The 7081-nt window shown below is 44.2% G+C and overlaps 1 long non-coding RNA gene across 1 annotated transcript; it reads right to left on the minus strand.

Moving 5' to 3' along the window:
• Positions 1 to 2595: 2595 nt before the first annotated feature.
• Positions 2596 to 4991, minus strand: LOC141096139 (uncharacterized). The gene is made up of 5 exons (XR_012233600.1): positions 4840 to 4991; positions 4220 to 4339; positions 3820 to 3939; positions 3192 to 3311; positions 2596 to 2684 (listed from the first exon to the last, which is right to left on the minus strand). It is a non-coding gene; the product is annotated as an uncharacterized lncRNA (long non-coding RNA).
• Positions 4992 to 7081: the final 2090 nt, after the last annotated feature.

A 7081-nucleotide genomic window follows, 5' to 3' on the forward strand; every position in this document is an offset into this window, starting at 1 on the left:
TGTTACTATTATACCTTTCATCTGTAATACTGGGATATATGGCTTATTATTATTGATTTATCACTGTTCAAATCAGTAGCAACTACTCTGTAATTTCATTGTATGGTAACATTGCGGCATTTTATAAAAGTTTTAAGAAGCCGAGGTGGATAATTAGAGTCCATTTCATTTATATGGTAATGAATTGGTTGTATGGCCTGCTCTGGTCTCTTTAAATAACAGCTGCTGCTCCTGCTGATGATGTCACGGAATGTTGAGGTTTCTGGTTCCGCCCCCTTGCATTATGACATCACACACAAACACACACAAACATTGTGTAAAGAGCTGCAGAGCCAACATTCCATCTGACAGTTGCAGACAGTGGAGAGAGAGGTAAGTCGGCGCTATGTCATCTCTTGTTGTGTCCTTCATTCTCTTCTATCATCTATTTCTCATTTATTTTTTATTCATTAAGGAGTCTTTATTCTCTATAATACAAGCAGGTCCAAAATAAATAGTGAACCCCTCATATTAGGAGATGTCCAAATTTTACAGCCTTTCTTCCAACAGTAAAGAGATACATAGGATGTGACGGGATTTATCTTCAAGTACAGAAATGACAATGATTTACCGATTATCCATTCCATTTTACTGGTTTCTGACTTTCTTGCTCATCAGGTCCATAGATTAGTTATAATTGAGAGAATCCCCTCAGCCATAACTGGAACATGACGACTTCTCGATTTTTAGGCCATGTATTGTTATAGAATCATCCAAATCTGGGAGATTAAAGTTACATCCTGTAAAGGGAACACATGGAACATGAAGATAATTTTGTAATTGTCGGACGTTATTGAGACACATAGTAAAATACAGTCCAGATCAAAAATATAAATCCAACCAATATTGGGAAATCCTTGTACAACACCGATGTACCGTATATACATATTAGCTCCATATGTAGTAAAACTATTCAAATATTCCCCCACATTGGTAGGATTCATATAGTTTGATCTCTAGTATATTGGACAATGCACTTCAGTGGAAGTGAGGTTGTTGGATCCGCACCCATTAGGTGCTACTTGTGATGTCACGGAATGTGGTGATTGTTGGCTCTGCCCACATTAGCTGTTCCTTATTATGTCTTAGAGCGGTGTTCCCCAACTCCAGTCCTCAAGAGCCACCAACGATTCATGTTTTCAGGATTTCCTTAGTATGGCCTACGTGATAATTGCAGTACCTGCACAGGCAATAATTCCATCACCTGGGCAATACGAATGAAATCCTGAAAACATGAACCGCTGGTGGCTCTTGAGGACTGGAGTTGGGGAACACTGTCTTAGAGTGATGGGATAGTTGATTCCGCCCCAAATAGCTGCGTCATATGATTTCATGGAAGATTATGGTTGTTGGCTTCACCCACATTAGCTCTTATTTGTCATTTCACGGAATGTTTTGGTTGCTAGTTTTGCCCCCATAAGATACTACTTGTGATGTCACCAAATGTTTTGGTTGTTGGTTTCACCCCCATTACCTTCTACTAGTGATGTCACTGAATGAATACAGGTAATAGAAATGTTAAGGTAGTCCTACCTGTATGCCTCAAATTAATGGTCTTGTTGTGGATAAATTTTATATTCTGTCTTTATACTAATGATCACCTCAAAGACTTATAATAACGCACTATTTAATCTGCTTTTTAGGTGGAAATTGGTCCCCTTACCTCTTGTCCTGTCTGCAGTTGTACAAGTTGCACCAACATGTCCGCCCCTGTCCACCCCTGAATGGAACCATAGGAAGGATGACACTACAGCTACAGAGGTGACCGTATGATAGCCTAGCTTGACTATCCACTTATCATGAAGACCCTTTCAGCTTTTGAGACTTGGGTGGAGGACATCATCTCTGAAAATAGGGTCCCACAGTTGCAGCCCAACAGTTTGAGCATCACCCTTAGATGAGTACATACCCTCAGACCAGAAGGGGGCGCATAGCCCGTCACTGAGGAGGATAGCATTTGCTAGGGATTACTCCGGAGTGGTGGTTGTGGTGGGATGCAGGTCAGGACAGCTGTCGTCATTCTATTAGATAGATAAGAATTTATATATGTCTGTTTATGCTTTAAATGGAATCTGTCACCCCCGACACGTATATGACCTATTAATATGGGCATACAGGTAATAGAAATGTTAAGCTAGTCCTACCTGTATGCCTCATATTAATGGTCTTGTTGTGGATAAATTTTATATTGTCTTTATGCTAATGATCAGCCCAATAACTCATCATTACGCACAGTTTCATCTGCTTTGGAGGTGGAAATTGGTACCCGTCCTTACCTCTTGGCCCATGTGCAGTTGCACTAGTTGCATCAACAACATGTCCGCCCTTGTTCACCCCTGAATGGAACCATAGGAAGGATGACACTACAGCTACAGAGGTGAACGTCTGATAGCCTAGCTCAACTACCCACCTCTCCTGAAGACCCTTTCAGCTTTTGAGACTTGGGTGAAGGACATCATCTCTGAAAATAGGGTCCCACAGCTGCACCCCAACAGTTTGAGCATCATTCTTAGATGAGTACATACCCTCAGAGCAGAAGAGGGCGCGTAGCCCCTCACTGTGTCACTGAAGAGGATAGCATTCGCCAGGGATCACTCCGGAGTGGTTGTTGTGGTGGGATGCAGGTCTGGACAGCTGTCGTCATCCTATTAGATAGATAAGAATTAATATATGTCTGTTTATGCTTTAAACAGAATCTGTCAACCCCTCCGCGAGACGTATATGGCCTATTAATATGTGCATACAGGTAATAGAAATGTTAAGCTAGTCCTACCTGTATGCCTCATATTACTGGTCTTGTTGTGGATATATTTTATATTCAGTCTTTATGCTAATGATCAGCCCAATGACACATCCTAACGCACAGTTTCATCTGCTTTGGAGGTGGAAATTGGTCCCTTAACCTCTTGGCCCGTGTGCAGTTGCACAAGTTGTACCAACAACATGTCCGCCCCTGTCCACCCCTGAATAGAACCATAGGAAGGTTGACTCAACAGCTACAGAGGTGACCGTCTGATAGCCTAGCTCGACTACCCACCTCTCCTGAAGACCTTTTCAGCTTTTGAGACTTGGGTGGAGGACATCATCTCTGAAAATAGGGTCCCACAGCTGCACCCCAACAGTTTGAGCATCACTCTTAGATGAGTACATACCCTCAGAGCAGAAGGGGGCGCGTAGCCTCTCACTGTGTCACTGAGGAGAATAGAATTCGCCAGGGATTACTCCGGAGTGGTGGTTGTGGTGGGATGCAGGTCTGGACAGCTGTTGTCATCCTATTAGATAGATAAGAATTTATATATGTATGTTTTATGCTTTAAACTGAATCTTTCCCTCCCCACCCGAGACGTATATCACTTATTAATATGGGCATACAGGTAATAGAAATGTTAAGCTAGTCCAACCTGTATGCCTCATATTAATGGTATTGTTGTGGATAAATTTTATATTCTGTCTTTATGCTCATGATCAGCCCAATGACCCATCATAACGCACAGTTTCATCTGCTTTTGAGGTGGAAATTGGTCCTCTTAACTCTTGGCCCGTGTGAAGTTGCACAAGTTGCATCAACACCATGTCTGCCCTTGTTCACCCCTGAATGGAACTATAGGAAGGATGACACTACAGCTACAGAGGTGACCGTCTGATAGCCTAGCTCGACTACCCATCTCTCCTGAAGACCCTTTCAGCTTTTGAGACTTGGGTGGAGGACATCATCTCTGAAAATAGGGTCCCACAGCTGCACCCCAACAGTTTGAGGATCACTCTTAGATGAGTACATACCCTCAGAGCAGAAGGGGGCACGTAGCCCCTCACTGTGTCACTGAGGAGGAAAGCATTCGCCAGGGATTACTCTGGAGTGGTTGTTGTGGTGGGATGCAGGTCTGGACAGCTGTCGTCATCCTATTAGATAGATAAGAATTAATATATGTACCTCATCGCCCGTTTGCAATTGCTCAAGTTGTACCAACAACATGTCCGCCCCTGTCCACCCCTGAATGGAACCATAGGAAGGATGACACTACAGCTACAGAGGTGACCGTCTGATAGCCTAGCTCGACTACCCACCACTCCTGAAGACCCTTTCAGCTTATGAGACTTGGATGGAGGACATCATCTCTGAAAATAGGGTCCCACAGCTGCACCCCAACAGTTTGAGCATCACTCTTAGATGAGTACATACCCTCAGAGCAGAAGGGGGCACGTAGCCATTCACTGTGTCACTGAGGAGGATAGCATTCGCCAGGGATTACTCCGGAGTGGTTGTTGTGGTGGGATGCAGGTCTGGACAGCTGTCGTCATCCTATTAGATAGATAAGAATTAATATATGTCTGTTTATGTTTTGAACGGAATCTGTCACCCCCGACACGTATATGACCTATTAATATGGGCATACAGGTAATAGAAATGTTAAGCTAGTCCTACCTGTATGCCTCATATTAATGGTCTTGTTGTGGATAAATTTTATATTGTCTTTATGCTAATGATCAGCCCAATGACTCATCATAACGCACAGTTTCATCAGCTTTGGAAGTGGAAATTGGTACCCTTACCTCTTGGCCCGTGTGCGGTTGCACAAGTTGTACCAAAAACATGTCCGCCCCTGTCCACCCCTGAATGGAACCATAGGAAGGATGACTCAACAGCTACAGAGGTGACCGTCTGATAGCCTAGCTCGACTACCCACCTCTCCTGAAGACCCTTTCAGCTTTTGAGACTTGGGTGGAGGACATCATCTCTGAAAATAGGGTCCCACAGCTGCACCCCAACAGTTTGAGCATCACTCTTAGATGAGTACGTACCCTCAGAGCAGAAGGGGGCGCGTAGCCTCTCACTGTGTCACTGAGGAGGATAGCATTCGCCAGGGATTACTCCGGAGTGGTGGTTGTGGTGGGATGCAGGTCTGGACAGCTGTTGTCATCCTATTAGATAGATAAGAATTTATATATGTATGTTTTATGCTTTAAACTGAATCTTTCCCTCCCCACCCAAGACGTATATGACTTATTAATATGGGCATACAGGTAATAGAAATGTTAAGCTAGTCCTACCTGTATGCCTCATATTAATGGTATTGTTGTGGATACATTTTATATTCTGTCTTTATGCTCATGATCAGCCCAATGACCCATCATAACGCACAGTTTCATCTGCTTTGGAGGTGGAAATTGGTCCTCTTACCTCTTGGCCCGTGTGCAGTTGCACAAGTTGCATCAACAACATGTCTGCCCTTGTTCACCCCTGAATGGAACCATAGGAAGGATGACAATACAGCTACAGAGGTGACCGTCTGATAGCCTAGCTCGACTACCCACCTCTCCTGAAGACCCTTTCAGCTTCTGAGACTTGGGTGGAGGAAGAGTCTTGAGGAGATCATTTGCATATTCCCTGTGCCTTCTGGGATAAGTGAAGAGTCTCCGCGAGCTCAACGATCGCTGGGTTTTGGCTGTTGCAGCTGAAAAGAGGAAATCGGAAAACCAGGGGAAGAGTCTTGAGGAGATCATTTGCATATTCCCAGTGCCTTCTGGGATAAGTGAAGAGTCTCCGCGAGCTCAACGATCACTGGGTTTTGGCTGTTGCAGCTGAAAAGAGGAAATCGGAAAACCAGGGGAAGAGTCTTGAGGAGATCATTTGCATATTCCCAGTGCCTTCTGGGATAAGTGAATAGTCTCCGCGAGCTCAACGATCACTGGGTTTTGGCTGTTGCAGCTGAAAAGAGGAAATCGGAAAACCAGGGGGAAGAGTCTTGAGGAGATCATTTGCATATTCCCAGTGCCTTCTGGGATAAGTGAAGAGTCTCCGCGAGCTCAACCATCACTGGGTTTTGGCTGTTGCAGCTGAAAAGAGGAAATCGGAAAGACTCGTCTTTCATCGTTTTTAAGAAATCTCAATATGGAAGAGGCCAGGAGCCATTTGGTGAGCTGCATTTCTTGCTACATGTTCACAGACTTACCAGTGGAAAAGCCAAACTTTACATGCCACAAATGCAAGCTTGTGTCCCTGTTGGAGGAAAAGTTGCAAAGTCTCGAAGAGAAGTTAGCTACGTTGAAGATCATTAAGGAAGGCGAAGAGTTCTTAGACAGAGCAGAATTATCTCTTCATGTTACAGAAAGAGAAGAAATTTGAAGTGCACCTGAAGAAACAGAGGAATGGAGACATGTGACCCAGAGAAGCAGGAGGATCAGGACGCAGTCAGCCCCCATACTCCTCAGGAACCAGTACCAGGCTCTCACACAGGAAACCAATGAAGAAATACATCAGGATAAGACTTTGCCCACAAACAGCAACCTTGTACGCCTTCAGAGTCCTCCTGGATGGAGAAAGAAAAATGTTGTGAAGAAGAAACGGAGAGTGGTGGACATGGGGGATTCCCTGTTGAGAGGAACAGAGGCCGCTATCTGCAGACCGGATATAACTTCAAGAGAAATGTGCTGTCTTCCAGGTGCAAAAATTAAAGATGTGTCTGACAGGATATCAGGACTCTTCAGACCTACAGATGACTACCCATTCCTGCTACTACATGTGGGGACAAATGACACCGCAAGAAACGACCTGGAAACCATCTGCAGAGACTTTGAAGACTTAGGCAAGAAAGTGAAAGAACTGGGAGCGCAGGTGGTCTTCTCTTCCATCCTCCCAGTGGATGGCCATGGAACAAGGAGGTGGAATAAGATTCTGCAGGTGAACAACTGGCTATGTCGATGGTGCCGTCAGCAACGATTTGGATTTCTGGATCACGGAGTGAGTTACCTTTACGATGGACTACTTGCTAGAGATGGGGTGCACCTTACGAAGACTGGAAAACATGTATTTGGAAGTCGTCTTGCTACACTTGTAAGGAGAGCTTTAAACTAGAACAACATGGGAAGGGAAGCAAAAGACCAGAAAAAGCCAAACACCTGACAAATGCTATTGAGAACTCTGCTATTAGAAGTGGAAAGGAAGAACAAAGACAAAAGAATCTAATTAATAAAAATATTGGAGAAAGAGAAACCAATCACAAACTAAAATGTTTCTATACTAATGCACAAAGCATGGGCAACA

The sequence above is a fragment of the Dendrobates tinctorius genome, unplaced genomic scaffold (genome assembly GCF_039654945.1).
Source record: "Dendrobates tinctorius isolate UK_male_01 unplaced genomic scaffold, ASM3965494v1 ptg000072l, whole genome shotgun sequence".
Classification (NCBI taxonomy): Eukaryota; Metazoa; Chordata; class Amphibia; order Anura; family Dendrobatidae; genus Dendrobates; species Dendrobates tinctorius.